Source organism: Macrobrachium nipponense, chromosome 28 (genome assembly GCF_015104395.2).
Source record: "Macrobrachium nipponense isolate FS-2020 chromosome 28, ASM1510439v2, whole genome shotgun sequence".
In the NCBI taxonomy this organism is placed as follows: domain Eukaryota; kingdom Metazoa; phylum Arthropoda; class Malacostraca; order Decapoda; family Palaemonidae; genus Macrobrachium; species Macrobrachium nipponense.
In genome coordinates, this window is record NC_087217.1 from 48,380,894 (window position 1) to 48,399,368 (window position 18,475).

Sequence of the window (18,475 nt, forward strand, 5' to 3'; positions counted from 1 at the left end):
TAGAAATGACTTTTTTTAATAGATGATTCTTCTGGACTATTATAAAGCTTGTAAATGATTTCTGGGTATTGAAATAGCTTTTGTAATAGGTGATATTCTTGATTATTTTAGAGCTTACAAGTGATTTCTGGATGTAATGATACTTTATTGGAGCCGTAAATCAAGTGCATATTTTTTATTCATCTAGACTGACCAGGCGTTTTGGTGCACGTGTTTAAAACGAGTCTTGCAATAAAATGTTATAAATTATATGTGTTTTTAATCTTGAACATCTGCAGCACCACATTTTTCCTAATGTTTATGATTGATTTGAGGCATGTTAATGGACGTGGATTTTGACCATGCAAATGAGTTCTCTCTCTCTCTCTCTCTCTCTCTCTCTCTCTCTCTCTCTCTCTCTACTACTACTACTACTACTACTACTACTACTACTACTACTACTACTACTACTAATGTGTGTGAGATTGTTTTTAGTTATGTTCATGGACGTAAATCTCGAGCATTGCAGGTAATTGTTCCAGGATAACTTATTTTGACATTGTAACCCCAGAGTGGCTTATTTTTACACTGTATCCCAGGGAAACTTATTTTCCATTGTGACCCTAGGGTAACCTATATTAACACTGTAACCCTAGGAAAACTTATTTTGACCTTTTAACCCCAGGGGGTAAATTATTTTAACAATCTAACTCTAGGGCAACTTATTTTAACACTAACTTTATGATAACTTATTTTAATGGGTCCTTATTCAGTATTATCGTATATGCGGTTTAGAATCAAGTAGAAAGTTAGATTACTGCCTTTGGTTTTCTAGCTATAGTATCCTCGCAGATCCTTTTTTTTTTTTTTTTTTTTTTTTTGCTGTAGATGAATGGGTGCCTTTGTTGAAATAATAAGATTCAGTATTCCAAGAAAATAAAATTGAAAATCAAATAAGTCAGTCACATATACTTATATGCTTGGCATCCTTAATTAAGTATTAAAAAAATTGAATTGAAAATAAAAAAAGGTCAGTCGCATATGCTTATATGCTTGGCATCCTTAATTATGTAGGTTTAATTCGAATATTTGCTTTTAAAAAAGTACACCGATGCTCCACGATCTTGAAATTGTCATTAGCATACGGGAAACATGAAGTTTCATGCCGGATGTAATTTATTTTAGAAAATACTCTCATAGAAAGTGGATGATGAGAACAAGCGAATATGTCTACCTCCATATTGCTTCCTCTTCCATCACTTTACTTTCCTTATCTTTAAAAAAAACGCAACCCAATCCTTCCCATCCTATCCTATCCCATCCTATCCCATCCTATTCTGTCTAGACTAGTCTAATTACCTCATTACGTCTTACGGAGTCGAATATGGATTTTTTTGAAAGCAGATACGTTCAACATGCCACAAGTGTTACCCCCCAAGCCAATAACAGTTTACTCCAGATGTAACATTCAATAGAATAATAAAAATGCCATTAATCAATCGATTGGTGGTAATGGTGTATGATTATGTTGCATTTTTTTAAAGGCGGAATATAATTTTTGTCCGTTTACGTACTCATGATAAGAGACCCATCTCATTTTGGAGCTAGCGGCATGAAATGCGTGCGTTTATGATGGCACTTTTGCCACAGACAGTTATGATTAAATACAGAGGCCCTTGTTTTTAGCGTGTCAATCCAGAGAATAAACAGATTCCGAGCATTAAAAAAATCATTGCCATTGCAAGAACTGAATGCGGTAAATATATACTGCATAGGACGGGGCCTTGCTCCAGGTCGTAGGGGTAATGGGGCATAAACGGCAGTGGGGCATATTAAGCTCCAAGGAGCCAGACAAGTTAGGGGAATTACTGCTTTAGAGATAAGTGCTTGAAAGATTTTTTTTAGGACTGTGGCACAAGTGGATACACACACACAACACACACACACACACACACACACACACATATATATATATAGATATATATATATATATCTATATATATATAATATTATATATATATGATATAGATATGAATTATATATAATAATATAAATTTATATATTGACTGGTAAAATGTTCTTACAACAGAATTCCCTCTAATAAAAGGAGCCCATAAAAACGCCAAAATATAGAAAGTAAGTACTATATTTCAGAGACTGATGAGAGAGAGACAGCAGTCTCTGAAATATAGTACTTACTTTCTATAAATTGGCGTTTTTATGGGCTCCTGTTATTAATATATATATATATATATATATATATATATATAATATATATATAATATATAAGCAATATCATGGAAATAATAAAATTGCTGCTTTTTTTATGAAAAGAACCCTATTTGTGAAAACAACAACTGGTGCATTCAGTCGGTCTTCGCATATACATTCATTAGTGGAAAATCCCCTTTTTAATGAGATTCCTCTGCATCGTAAATATAGAAAAAAAAAATTATTTTTGTATCCGAGCTGTTTGTGCGGAGATGCCAGAAGTTTGCCAAAGAAAAAAATAATAATAAATCCAGGAGAGATTTTATTGACCAAAACAAGAGCAAGAGATAAATATCTTTTCTTTGTGATGGAGTAACGAAAACAAAGACAAGGAGAGGAAGAACAAGAGGCAATAGTTAATTATTGCTTAAAGCGAAACAGAAGACGAACAAAAGAGAGAAAAGGAGAAGGAAAACAAAGAAGGAAGAGATGGAAAGAGCAAGGAGAGGGTCATCTCCGAGCCCCAAAATCTCCCTGGGGAACATTTTTGCCAGCGCTCTCTTCATCGGGATTCCAATGGCGGAGCGTTGAGCAGTAAAAAAAAAAAAAAAAACAAAAAAAGGACCGCGATCACCGGGAAAGATAATCTCTGGTCTAAATTAAATATAGATTTATTATCCACGGTCCACCCCCTTCTTCTTCTTCTTCAGGATCTATTCAGTGCGATCCTTAACCTCCTCCTCTGCCTTCCCTCCTCCCCTTATCCCAGTAATCCCCAAAACAAGGCGGCACCACCACTGCCCCCGCCCCGCCCCCCTTCACCTGGCCCACAATACCCGGAACGGGATGGGTAGTATCGCTTGCAAGAAATTTTGGTATTGTTCTCTGCAGCTACTTAAAATGACTTGGTGTCGGGTTGGGGGGAAGGGGGGGAATTGCAGAGGGAGGGTTGGGTAATAGACGTGAAGAGAGGAGAGGTGAAAAAGATGGAAAGTTGAAAAGAGGATATTATTATTATTATTATTATTATTATTATTATTATTATTATTATTAGAAGGGAAGGGTGAGGGTAGATTACACGATCCATTTCAAGATTTGTAGTTTGAAATGAATCTCCATTGCAACTCGTATTGCTAAGATATCGCCACATCAGCTTCCCATTCTACCTTCTTCCCCCCCCCCACCCCCGCCCCTCCCCCTCCCCTCCTCCTCTCTTTATCTCTCTCTCTTGTGTACTGATTACACGTCAACTCATTATACAGAGACAATTCCACCTGCTCTATTTTTTCTTCACTCTTGTTATTTCACGCCAGATACACCATTGTATCTTTTTTTATTTCTCATTTATTTATTTATTTTATTTTTTTTTTGCCGTCATGGAGTGTGTGTTTCGTCCAGCACTCCATCCGCTCCCCCCCCCCCCCCCCGCCCCCCCCCCCCCCCCCCCCCCCCCCCCCCCCCCCCCCCCCCCCCCCTCGGCTTTTTTCCCCTTTTTTTCCTACTTGTTTTAAACAATGAGTTATACAGCTGTCTTGTCCTCAAACGACGGACCACAGCTGCTGCGACCGCAGATACCACCGCACAGACATGCGGACCGCAAAGCATCACCTCCCCCCTCACCCCCGCCCCCCTTTCAACCCTCCTCCTCCTCCTCCTCCTCCTCCTCCTCCTTCCTCCTCCAACTCACCGCCGTTTTCACCGCATTTTCGAAATCCTGGTGATTTTTCATGGGTGGACATTCTTTACATCACACACAGTCGGTGTCCCTTCTCTCTTCTCTCTCTCTCTCTCTCTCTCTCTCTCTCTCTCTCTCTCTCTAACCTTGTTTCAGGGTCGCCTTTCGCCGTGTCCTTCATTCCTTGTTGGTCTGCTTTTGTTTTTGTCTTTTTTGTTTTTGTGTGTGGGTGTGTGTGTGGATGTGTTTTTTCTTTCCGTTTTATACCCAAGTTTTGCTCTCTCTCTGTTTTTCGCATATGTAGATATACAGACACTCGTATTTATGTATATACTTGTATATATATGTATTATATATATATATATATATATACATACATATATATATATATATATATATATATATATATATATAGAGAGAGAGAGAGAGAGAGAGAGAGAGAGAGAGAGAGAGAGACCCTACCTTACCGACCTTACATCTTGTTCGGGTTGCCCCAGGTCCCTTAGTGTGGGGCACCTCTAATGTCTCCCAGAGAGAGAGAGAGAGAGAGAGAGGAGAGAGAGAGAGAGAGACTAAAAATGTTTTTAAGAAATACTGACTGACTGACCTATACATCCATTAAAACGTTAAGAGCAAGCTGATTGGGCTTTCTAATTTTTCAATCTGCTCTCCTCCTCCTCCTCCTCCTCCTCCTCGAATGCATAAGGCGAAAGCAACCAGAACGAATCCTCGAAATAGGAAATGACTTCAGGTGAGCTCCTGTACGTGAAGATGTTTGAGGAATTATGAGAAGTAAGTGCCAGCATATATATACTACGTGATCAGCGCCGCCGATCGTTTAGTCCGGGACTAAGGAAATTGTGGTTAACCGCCGTCTTACAGTCTGATGACGGTGCAGCCCCGTTCAGGAAGGAAGGCCTAAAGAATAAGGAGAGGAATCGTTGGCAGAAATTTGACTCTGGGTATCCAGAGGTGGCTGTTTGATACCACAAGGCGTTCGTCTTTCTTCCTCGTGAAAAATAAACAAGTGAATAAATAAATAAATGAATTAGATAATTTGTTAACTAATTAGAACACAAACAAATAAATAAAGCATACGCACTGTAAACAAATAAATTAATGAAGAAATGAGTTGATTATTGATTGATGGAAAATTAAATGAGTAAATCACGCACGCAGGCACTCACATAGCAATGATTTCTCCCACGTGAAAAATAAACAAATAAATAAATAAATTAGATAATTTATGACCTAATTAGAAAATAAATAATGCGCACGCACTATAATCAAATAAATTAATAACTAAATGAATTGATGATTGATTGATGGAAAGATAAATCGATAAATCACTCACGCAAGCACACACTCACATAAGAATGATTGCTGCATACGATGGACAAATGAGATCCTGGATTTATACATTTTTTTTCTTTTTTATGTTTTGTGTCTTGGTAACTTTGATGAAATTCGTGAAACTGGTTATTATTATTATTATTATTATTATTATTATTATTATTATTATTATTATTATTATTATTATTATTATTATTATTTAAGAAATCAGTTCTGCTTTTACTTAATAATAATAACAATAATAATAATAATAATAATAATAATAATAATAATAATAATAATAATAATAATAATAATTTTTACATCAGAAAACCGAGGAGATTGTAGAAACTTCGATACTGCAGCCATAGGTCATATAAAGATTTTAGTATTTTTCACATAGTTTGAAATAATGCCTAGGAGGGGGGCCGGTTGCAACGTGACCTTGTATGAGTAATGGCAATCTGCATTGAAGAAGCACACGAGAGCAATGCCCCAATTTTTTGTATTATTAATATTTTGACTGAATCTTGCAGTCGATATAGATCATTTACGGTCAAAATAAGGATTGTTTTTTAGTCATTTCGACTGAGTCTTGCAGTCGATATAGGTCATTTAAGGTCAAATGTGGAGTGTTTTTTTCATTCTTGTTAATATTTTTTGGGGTCCGTAATAATATTCCAAGTTATTCATTATGTAATTATTTTTTATTCTGAACGTATTGTCGTGAAATTTATTCGTCTTATATCTGCATTTATGTTTCTTTTTTTTTATTCATTTATTTATTTCATGTTTAAGCTCTTATGTTATTTTTTCTCACCATCGAGTTTCGTCAGTTTTTTTCACGAATAACAGTAAAAACGGCCCCCGACTTCTTATCATTGACTTCTTCACAAAAGTAGTCAAGTGATTTATGGTCTCATAATCAGAAAATCTCATCAGCAACAAAGCAACAGTATGATATTCGATACCTCTTTCCGTCGTACAGTTTTATTACGTCTTCATGCATTCCAGTTCTGAGATAAGCATCTGTACAATAAATTTTTTCAGGTTTTCCGTTATTATTTTCTTTTCGATAATAACAAATACTTTATTTTTAACTTTCTTCTTCGTCCTTGGCGTCCCTCCCCCTTTTCTTTCACAAATCTCAGTTCTCGTCTGCCTGCATCCTCCTCCTCCTCAAACATTTCTTCCTCTTGCTTCTTTTCTTTTAAGGATTCAGCTCGTCCTCCCCTCCTCATCCCTCCACCAACCCCTCCCCTCCCAAGACACGAAATCCCCCATCTATCCATTCCCCCCTCCCCATCTCAGCCACCATGTATCGTTGGTATACCCTTTGGGGCCATCAGATTACCTTGGTTCTCACCTGGGTTGGTAATTAACAGCCAGGTAATGGCCCCACACCCCTTATCTTTGGGAAGCCACAGTTTACAAGCGGTCGGCTAATAATCGGGCCCGAGCATCGGCGGACTTTAACTCGGGTACCTATCTGGGCTGTTGCTCATTATGGATAGCGAAGATGCGGGGGTGGGGGGGGGGTGAGGGATCCTCCAACCCCCAACCCTTACACCTCCCTCTCCTGCACTCGAGGGCGCTCGAGTGTTGGAAGGCGTATACGGAGGAAGGGGGGGGGGGGTAGGTCTTGTTACCTTGGGGTGAAGGGGGTGGGGGAGAGGATGACGTCGTCATCGAGTAGATGGAAGGAAATCTTGATAAAGCTGGGGAAATGGAAGGTGTGAGTGATGATTGAGAGAGAGAGAGAGAGAGAGAGAGAGAGAGAGAGAGAGAGAGAGAGAGAGAGAGAGAAGCAAAGGAGGAGGTTTTCAATTCTTCGTGAAGGTTGATTTGCTGAAAATGAACGGTCGTAAGCCCTTACGGGCTGCTCTATGAGCAAGAGCCCGTGCTGGCAATGGGTCAGCTCACAAAAAAAAAAAAAAAAAAAAAAATCCTAAGCCCAGAACAAGCGAAGATTCTTAATGACTGGTGGCCCGTTTTGCTTTCCCCCGAAATCTCAGTGGTAAATGGACCTGTGACGTTCGTGACCCTTGACCTCAAACTGTAGGACGGAGAGAGAGGTATCGAATATGTTAAGTTGCTGGGTCGCAGATCAGACTGATTGCCTTTTGATTCAGTTTGTTGAAAAAAAAATAATAGAAGGCGTCAGAGATGAACACTGATAAGCATAATAATAACAAAAAAAGGTAACTCTAAAACTAAATTATATATTCTTGGAAATGTGTGTACTTATATGTTTGTAAATAGATTCTTCTGTCAAAACAGGATACGTCACAAGTATAAGAGGCCCATTAAAACACTCTAGCTACGGACCATATTTTGGTGGACTTGATGATAAGGTTGGGAGTCAATCCACCGAAATATAGTCCTTAGCTTTAAACCAGAGTGTTTTAATGGCCTTTTATACTATATATATATATATATATATATATATATATATATATATATATATACTATATATATTAAAAAGAGAGGAGAGAAGAGAGAATAGACGAGAGAGAGAGAGAGAGAGAGAGAGAGAGACTTCTAAAACCTAAATGAAAAAGAAAAAATAAATTAAAAGAAAAGAAATTTTTTTTTTGGAAAACTCTCGAGTTATTTGAGCTATTTTATCTATTCAGACCAATTTTCTAGTAAACCGTACTCCCAAAACTTTGACTAAAGTGAGAAACCATTACACTTGTAGAGTGCTGGGTGGTGAAGAGAGATTAAAATGTGGAGAAGTTTAAATATTATTATCTTTAAAGTTAATAAAAAAGACTTATAGTTTCAGAGGCTTTCTTTGTCGGTTACAGAAATCCCGAAACGATAAGTAGATTGTATATAGTTAATTCATCTTCCCGTACCAAAATCTAGTTAGAATTATTCCTCGCTTTGACAAGACTCACCCATTGCCATGGGCGATGTAATGCTATGCATATAAATAAGTATTTACTCATAGATATCATATATCTGCGCTATCAAAATCAAATCTAGACCTAATCATTGAAAAGAGGAGTGGGTGATTTCTCTCTCTCTCTCTCTCTCTCTCATAAGCTCTGATATAATGTTCCCGTTTGTGTAGAAGTAATTTTCAACCCCTGTTTGCGTTGCTTTTAAGGGACAGGAAATTTCTCGTTCATCCTTGTCACTTAAGGCAGTGTAAGGGATCTTATTTACATTACCAATTCCATGATATCGTATCTCTTCTGTTTGCGTTGTTTCTTGTGATAGTGGATATATATATATATATATATATATATATATATATATATATATATATATATATATATATATATGTGTGTGTGTGTGTGTGTGTGTGTGTCTGTGTGTGTATGTATGTAGAATCTACATATGTATGTATGAGAGGGAATAGACTTTTTAATCCTTCTCGTGGTCAGGTCGGCAACGTGACCTCTTTGTGATTAGGGGACCTGGGTTCGTTTCTCGGTACCGGACATCACAATTTCTTAAAAAAATTTCTTTGAACTCGGATCTTCAGGCTTTGTAGTGACAAGCGTATCCAAAAAAGAGCAAAGAATTCAAGAAGTTAAGAAGATTACATTATATATATATATATATCTATATATATATATATATATATATATATATATAAATATACACACACACATATGAGTCTGCATGTTTTTCGACTTGTTTCCCTTTATAGTTGCTAATAAATTCTGCTAATTCGGTCTCTGTGTATTTTCATTATATTAACAATTGTATCTGTTACATTTGTTTTGTAACCGTCAGCATTTCGTGTTACCAGCTATATGCGTCACGTTATTGCCGTCATTACCTTGTGCTAAGACTGATAGAATTCGGAATTATTGTCGTGGTGGTATAATCATTACTCTCTTCTCTGTTATTACCCTTATTACCCTTATCATTATTGATAATGCTGTGTGTCATTGGCTTAAGTAATAGAATTTTTACAGTACCTGTCGACATTATTAATGTTTACATTATCTCTCAATATTGATAATAATGCTTATGTGCATGCGTGGGCACGGTGGTATTTAGATTTTTGAATTTATCAAAGTTACTTTACACTTACATTTTAGGTAAGTTTCCCCCATTGAAGATTTTTGGGATCAACCTAGATAGTGACACCCCTACAAAGTTCGGGGGTCGTCATCTAGAACTCATATTTCTTTGCTGGGGGGGGGGGGGGGGGGGGGGGGGGGGGGGGGGGGGGGGGGGGGGGGGGGGTGGGGGGTTGCTATTTTATGATGTTTACAGTCTTTTTTTGTTTTTGTTTTTACGGTCATCCCCGACGGGCTTGTGGAACTAAACACGCCGCAAAGGTGGATACTCACTGGGTTACAACCCTTGGGGGTCACTATCTGGGAAAGATCTTATTCTTTGTAGCTTCTCATCTGACTGCCGTAGCATCTTGTAAGGTCCTTGCCCTCTTCCGCTGGCACGGGTTATTGAATCCTTAGTAACCCGCAGGACAGTCAGCCGTAGCCCGTAGGATAGGCAGCCGTCTTCAGATAATAGTAATAATAATAATAATAATAATAATAATAATCAATTTGACAAATACCACGTTTTTTACATGAATCCTCCATTGGCGTTTTAATAACCAATGTGAGTACAGATGAAAAGTCAGTAATAAGTAGAATAGAGACACTTCTATTACAAAATAAACGCGGCTGAAATAGCCATTACTTACAATAAAACCAATATAATAATAATTATGATAACAATAGCTTGTATTCCAGCTCTGGGCCATATACATACATAACTTGTTCGTAACGGGTATTTATTTTTCACCGTCTTTGGATCTTGCCAGATTTATATAAACGATTCAGTCAATCGCAAGATGAATTGTCACTCTTTGGCGCAGGTGAGTAAACCATCAACACCTTGTCCTTGTAACAGCTATTATTAAGACCTCCTATAACATGCTGTTCAAGCTTGTTCTCCTCCTTCAGGAAGTCCACTGTTAGGCAGTGAAAGATTTCGTTCGTTGGAGCCACCCGCTACATGATGGGACATATAGCTTTGTGCAGAGTTCCTGAGCCCTTGTTGATGTAGTCGCTGGACTACTAAATAGTTGGTGGTCTGTCGATCGTGATGGGTCGCACCCCAAGGGGTGGAAATTGGTATGGGATCAGAATTCTCATCATAAAACAACTGATGCTTATATATTTATATATATTATATATATTATATAAATGCATGTATGTATACGATAACATTGGCAGAAGTATTGATAGTACTGTGAATTATGCATATCAGCCCGGTGTGCATTTTCTGAATAGCTCAGCTTTCGAAATTTCCAGCTTCCATGAGAAGGCATGATTTGTCAGGAGACCATCAAACATCACTCGAACATGAAGCGCCTCAGTGGCTTTGATCGGTATGGTCTTGGCCTGCCACCTCGGTGGCTGCGAGTTCGATTCTCGGGCATTCCACTGAGGGGTCAGAGATGTGTATTTCTGGTGAAAGAGGTTCACTCTCGACGTGGTTCGGAAGTCACGTAAAGCCGTTGGTCCCGTTGCTGAATAACCACTGGTTCCATGCAACGTAAAACCATCATATAAACAAACAAACGAACAAGTCACTCGGACATACTTAAGTAACAAGACAAGTGTCCGTTGCGCAAGTAAGAAGATCTCGGCATCTGCGAGACCTCGGCAGTTGTGACGCCCCCACGCAAGTCTTCACTACAGACGGAAGTGATTTATGAGTAGTGCCAATATTAGGTCCTGATGACCAAGACACCGGTTGTTTGATGGTTTCCAAGTGTTTCTCTCGTTCGAGATCGCAGACGGAATTAAGGTGATGCGAATGACCTCAATTTTTTTTTAACTGTTACGACTCTTTTTATAGGCTGGAAGATGATGGGGGGGGGGGGGGGGGGGGGGGGGGGTTGTTTGTTATACGTTTGTAATTACGGAGTTTCTTCGTGGTTGTCGAATTGACGGCGAGATCATTTTCTTCTCGATTACGACATAAATGAGAAAAGTAATGTACTTGTGAATGAAAGATTACTTTCTTCACGATTATGAGATAAATGAAAGATGAAAATAAATGAAAGGTGTTCTCCCTGATCATGACACGAATGAGAGATAATTTTCTCCTTGATTACGGAATAAATGAAAGATAATGTTCCTCTTGGTTGTGAAATAAATGAGAGATAATATTCGTCTTGGTTATGAAATAAATGACAGAAGTTGTTCTCCCTGATCATGAGATAATTGAGAGTAAATTTCCTCTCTAATTGTGAAACAAATGAGAGATAATTTTCTCCTTCATTATGAAATAAATGAGAGACCATTTTCTCCTTCATTATGAAATAAATGAGAGATCATTTTCTCCTTCATTAGGAAATAAATGAGAGATCATTTTCTCCTTCATTATAAAGTAAATGAGATAATTTTCTCCTTGATTATGAAATAAATGAGATAATTTTTTTCATTATGAAGTAAATGAGAGATCATTTTCTTCATTATGAGTAAATGAGAGATAATTTTCTCCTTAATTATGAAATGAGATAATTTTCTTCATTACGAAGTAAATGAGAGATAATTTTCTCCTTAATTAAGAAATAAATGAGAGATAATTTTCTCCTTCATTATGAAGTAAATGAGAGATAATTTTCTCCATTATGAAGTAAATGAGAGATAATTTTCTCCTTCGTTATGAAGTAAATAAGAGATAATTTTCTCCTTAATTATGAAATAAATGGGAGATAATTTTCTCCTTCATTATGAAATAGGTGAGAGATCATTTTCGTCTTCATTATGAAATAAATAAGAGATAATTTTCCCCTTCATTATGAAATAGATGAGAGATCATTTTCTCCTTCATTAGGAAATAAATGAGAGATCATTTTCTCTTTCATTACGAAATGAGAGATAATTTTATCCATTATGAAATAAATAAATAATAATTTCTTCCGTGACTGTAAAATACATGAAATAATTTTCTTATGGTTATGAAATAATTGAAAGATAATTTCCTCCTTGATTATAAGATAATTGAGATAAAAAAATGATCTCTACGTAGATTATGAGCAAACGAGAAATTACGATTTTCTCCTTTTTTTAATTCTGAAATTAACGAATAACAGCCTTTTTTTCTTTATTGTGAAGTAACTGAGAGATAATAATTGTGTCCTCGATTATTTTTGTAATTCTTTCAATTGAGAGGGAAGTGTTCTTTATTTTTTATATTATTTTATTTTATTTCATATTATTTTATTATTAATTTTTTTGCAGTTTTGAAATATTCTTTGCTCATAGTTACGTGACAGATTTGATTAGTAAGAAGTTTTTTTTTTTTTTTTTTTTCTATTAAGTCAGAGTTCTTAATGGTAATCGGTCATGTCATTGAAAAACTCGTTTTGAAATTTTATTTATATGTAATTCGAATAGGCAGAGAGAGAGAGAGAGAGAGAGAGAGAGAGAGAGAGAGAGAGGAGAGAAGAGAAGAGACAGAGGAGAGAGAGATATTTATGTATGTATATAAATGTGTGTATTAGGAAATAAATTCCTTATCAGTTAATATAAGATATTTTTGTGCTTTATGTCCGAATCAAGGTTAGTTAGGGAATTTAAGTAGACACGAATGATGAAGTGGGACACTTGCTGTTCAAAACTGTAAAATATATATATATATATTAAATAAAAAGAGAAATATTCACTCCATAATGGAATCGGGCGAAAAATGTTTTAAAAAGAACCCATACTGCTCTCTCACCCCACTAAGAGAGAGAGAGAGAGAGAGAGAGAGAGAGAGAGAGAGAGAGAGAGAGAGAGAGAGAGAGAGAGAGAGAGAGAGAGATTGATACTCCATTCGGAAATCATTTCTAAGAAATGGTGGATAGCCTCATGTACCTCGATATCACCACAGCGACTGCGTGTTTATCCTCGTACCTTTATCTTTGCCCAATCTTGTACGGTAACACTTGACAGAGGTATGTGACTTAGATGTGTCATCCTGTAGAGAGCGTTCTCTTTCGTTAAAAGACATTCGTTCTAGAGAGCAAAGCGAACTCGTGACGATCTCTTTAAATGATTGATTGTTATGGAATTTGTGCTATTTAGATTTTTTATCAAATTTTTATGACCCGTTACTCTTAATTAACACTATCCATTTTTGCCTGCCTTTTTAAAACAAAATCTGCGGGAATAGTATTTAAATTTTCTAGTTTCATTATACCGTTAATTATAATTCATTAAAATAATCATTGTTATATTTTAGCTGAATTTTTCATACTTTTTTATTTGCCTTTTTTTAAATCAAAATCTGCAGCAATAGTATTTCACTTCTCTAGTCTCATTATACTGTTAATTATAATTCATTAAAATAATCTTTGTCATATTTTAGCTGAATTTTTCATACTTTTTTTTAACAAAATCTGCAGGAATAGTATTTCACTTTTCTAGTCTCATTACACCGTTAATTATTATTCATTAAAATAATCATTATCATATTTTAGCTGAATTTTTCATACTTTTTGCTTGTTTTTTTTTTAACAAAATCTGCAGGAATAGTATTTCACTTTTCTAGTCTCATTATACCGTAAATTTTTATTCATTAAAATTACCATTGTCATATTTTAGCTGAATTTTTCATACTTTTTTTACTTGTTTTTTTAAAACAAAATCTGCGGGAATAGTATTTAACTTTTCTAGTCTCATTATACCGTTAATTATAATTCATTAAAATAATCATTGTCATAGTTTAGCTGAATTTTTCATACTCTTCTCGATCACTTTAGCAAAATTTCGATGCGTACATTTTATTTTAATCATTGTGCAGTCGGAGGACTAATATGTCCAGTAAATTGACCGTAGCAATAATGGAATAAAAAAAAAGCATATATTACGTAAATATTCACAACGAATTAATTAAAAATCCTTTAAAAGAGAGTCGTTAATGCTTGTAGAGAAGTTGATAAAGTAGACTTCCTTTAGCGATTATTATCAGTAATCCTGTAGCTATAACCATCCATTAGAGATTGTCTGTCATCCTTTCGTGATTATCATCCTTTAGCGATTATTATCCGTTAGCGATGATAAGTAATCCTATAGCAATTATTATCCTTTAGTGATTATCAGACATCCTTTAGTGGTTTATATTCTGTAGCGATTATTATCCTTTTGTGATTATCAGACATCCTTTAGTGGTGATTATCCTTTAGGGATTGTGAGTCATCCTTTAGTGATTATCATCTTGTAGCAAAATCATCAGCCTTTAGCGATTATCAATCATCCTGTAGCGATTATTGTCCTGCAGTGATTATTATCCTTTAAGGGTGAATATCCTTTAGAGATTGTCAGTATCATTTAGTGATTATCATCCTGTAGCGCAGTTATCATCCTTTAGCGATTATCAATAATCCTGTAGCGATTATTATCCTTTAGTGATTATCAGACATCCTTTAGTGGTGATTATCCTTTAGGGATTGTCAGTCATCCGTTAGTGATTTATCATACTGTAGCGATTATCATCCTTCAGCGATTATCAGTCATCTTGTAGCGATTATTATCCTTTAAGCTATCATCATCCTTTAGTGATTATCAGTCACGCTTTCGTGAACATCACCTTTAGCGATTATAATTATCATCCTTGTGTATAGATCACCTTTGGTAATTATCATCCTTTAAGCTATTATCATCCTTTAGTGATTATCACCCAGACACGAATTCCCGTTAGATTATAACTGTAATAATGACAGTGACGAAATAGCGCCTCGGTGCCGTGATCGGTATCCTCTTGGCCTGCCACCTAGGTGGCCGCGAGTTCGATTCTCGGGCATTCCATTGAGATGTGAGAGATGTGTATTTCTGGTGACAGAAGTTCATTCTCGACGTGGTTCGGAAGTCACGTAAAGCCGTTGGTCCCGTTGCTGAATAACCGTTACTGGTTCCATGCAGCGTAAAAACACCAAACAAACAATGACGAAATACTTTGCGTTGTAGAAGCTCGTATGCTGTGAGTCATTCTCCATTAAGAAAATCTCCTTAGCTGAAATTGCTCTTAGACACTTGATTCTGAGACATTTATCGCCCCACATTCTATAAGGATAAGTGATTTTAATGTCTTTTCCCAGCTGTGGTAGAGAAAATGTATTCAGTTTAATTTTGTTAGGCTTGGGGGTTAATATATTAATTTTAATTATGTTTGACTGTGGGAGTGAATGTATTCAGTTTAATTATGTTAGACTGTGGGAGGGAATGTATTCAGTTTAATTATGTTAGACTGCGGGAGGGAATGTATTCAGTTTAATTATGTTAGACTATGGTAGGGAATGTATTGAGTTTAATTTTGTTAGAAGTTTAATTATGTTAGACTGCGGGAGGGAATGTATTCAGTTTAATTATGTTAGACTGCGGGAGGAAATTTACTTAGTTTAATTATGTTAGATTTGGGGAGGAAATGTATTCACTTTAATTATGTTGTCTTGAATAAATGAATCATATGTTGAATATCATTTATATTTAAACTGATAACTTGAACATTTTGCTGATGTTTTTAAATAAAAGCGTTTGGTTGTGTTGTCTTGAAGTAATTAATTATATAAAGAAAATATAATTGTTTTTAGTATCAGTATCATCCTACAGACATTAGTTCCAAGGTCAAATCTGTAAACCAGTATTTCCTGTAAGTTAGGAAGTATATTAAGCCTGTTGTTTTGAATGAAGTGATCTAATCACATAGTAAAAGAAAATTATTTTTACGCCGGCATCATTTTTGAATAAATTGATAACACGATGAAGAAAACTCTAAAGTTAAGGGTATCTTAGTTTAAAACCAGACCACTGAGCTGATGAACAGCTCTCCTAGGGCTGGCCCGAAGGATTAGATATTTTTACATGGCTAGGAGCCAATTGGTTACCTAGAAACGGGACCTACAGCTTATTGTGAGATCCGAACCACATTATATCGAGAAATTAATTTATAATCAATTGAAACAAATTCCTCCAATTCCACATTGGCAGAGCTGGGAATCGAACTGGTGACTCCCGAATCGGTAGGCGAGCACGGTACCCACTGGTCCAACGAGGAACTATATATAATTTAAAAAATTACACAGTTATCACTTTTGAATAAAGTGATTACATAAAAAATAGATTATTTTTACACAGACATCATTTTTGAATGAAGTGATTATATTATGAAAATATGTATTTTTACACAGCATCATTACATTGTACTCCATTTATTCCTATTTACATAAAATCACAGGTTCGGTATACTTCTATTTCGTTTTAAGTTACCAAAGCTACTGAAGAAATTCGTTGATTACACCATTACTTCCGGGAATCTGGGAAATCGATCAAAGGAGAACGTTAATTAGGAGACGATTGTTAAACGAAGGCTCTATCGCAAAGGCAATTTCCCGGATTATCCCCCCCCCCCCCCCTGTGACAACGAGGCGGATCTTTTCAATCCAGTTATCTCCAGTTATCTCATGAGAAAGTTGTCGTCGACTACTACGTCTCTAAAGCTTCTACTTTTTATGTTCGTGGGCAAAGTGATGTCGTAGTTTCTTCAGAATGAGTCTTTTGTACACAAATATCACAGGGATATGGTTGCTGTAGGGTGCAGGAGAGAGAGAGAGAGAGAGAGAGAGAGAAAGAGAGAGAGAGAAGGTAACTTGTGATTGTTTGTCCGTCTGTGAGAGAGAGAAGAAGGTAACTTGTGATTGTGTGTCCGTTAGAGAAGGGAGAGAGAGAGAGAGAGAGAGAGAGAGAGAAAGAAGAAGAAGGTAACTTGTGATTGTGTATCCGTCCGAGAGAGAGAGAGAGAGAGAGAGAGAGAGAGAGAGAGAGAGAGAGAGAAAAAAAATGTACAGTAGTTCGAAAATTTAACTGCTAGGGCTGAATGTGTGGCTGTACAATTGTGGTCATAATTCATTTCCGATTGTGTTTCCTGTAATGGTTGAAATGTAGTTTAGATCGGTTTTGATTAGGAAATACAGAAACTGATTAAATATATGAGTATGTTACAGTCCTATCAGTTGCCCATTTACAACTGTAAATAGAAAGAATATTTTTTTAAAATTTCTGTTATTTTGACTCATGGTACAAATATGCAAATCAGTTATCATCTACCTCATTTCTAAGTCTTTATATAAATTCGGTCGGAAAACGGTGTTATTTATATAACATATCAAAGATTCACGGTTTTTCTTTTATTGAAATAAACAGCTGTTTGTGAGAACTTGCCCCCACCCCCACCCAAATATTTTTTTTTTATTGCGGCAAAGCTTTGTTTAGTACATACTAGGCAACTTAGCACGCGCAACACACACCCACCCCAATTTTTTTTTTTTTTTTTTTTTTTTTTTTAAGCATCAGTGTTTTTATTTTAAGAACCTTCTATTGACCCCAAAAGACATAAGAATTCCTTCTCTTAGCTCAGGTATGCAAATGGAGACGCGACAATCATTTCGTCACAATGCAATGGTTGACGTGTACTATATCGAGTCCTCTGTGATTTCGTCATTCTGGAAGTGATGAAAAATTGCTCAATAAAGGGGAATCCAATAATGGCGTCTTATCGGACGTGTAATTGTATTGCCTTAGTCTGAGTGAACGATTGTATATAACCCCTTCGATTGTGTAAGGTACAGCAGCGTTTAGAATACACCTGACTCGTTAATTGTAATTGGACTTGTTAAATAGGAATACCCTTTTTTCCACAGGCGGCATTGTGGTATACATTCAGCCAGATGCTATTGTACTGTTTTCCATAATATATATAATATATATATAAATAAATATAATTATAATATAATATATTATAACATTACATAATAATATATATATACATATATACTATATTATATATATATATATATATATGTGGTATATATATATAGATATATATATATATATATATATATATATAATATATATATATATATATTTAGGTGTCATACCTTGGTACACTTGAGCTGAAATCAATTTTGTTGTAAGTTAATTAAGAGCAATTTCATGTAGAAAGGCCATCACAATGAATGTGCTGATAAACTTCACTAAGAGATCCAGGACTATTTTATAGCAGTTGATCACTTATTTCTCTCTCTCTCTCTCTCTCTCTCTCTCTCTCTCTCATCTACAGGAACCAGTGGCGAGAGGCTCTGGCCACGGGCTGGATGACGGCATGAATGGACGTGGAGTTCGTTATCCACAGAATGTTGTCACAGAAAGAGATAATTATTACTATTATAGAGATAGGTATTATTATTATACTATTGGAAAAGTAAAAATCCACAATAATGTCTGATCTTGTTATTTAAAATACAAAGCAAAG

The 18,475-nt window shown here is 35.9% G+C and overlaps 1 long non-coding RNA gene across 2 annotated transcripts in view; it reads left to right on the top strand.

The window, feature by feature from the left end:
* LOC135201734 (uncharacterized) overlaps positions 1-192 on the top strand; it is a 413,301-nt gene extending 413,109 nt beyond the window's left edge. For both annotated transcript variants that reach the window (XR_010311596.1, XR_010311597.1), the window contains one exon: positions 1-192. This exon is cut by the window's left edge and continues 94 nt beyond it. This is a non-coding gene — a long non-coding RNA (uncharacterized LOC135201734).
* The last annotated feature ends 18,283 nt before the right edge of the window (positions 193-18,475 follow it).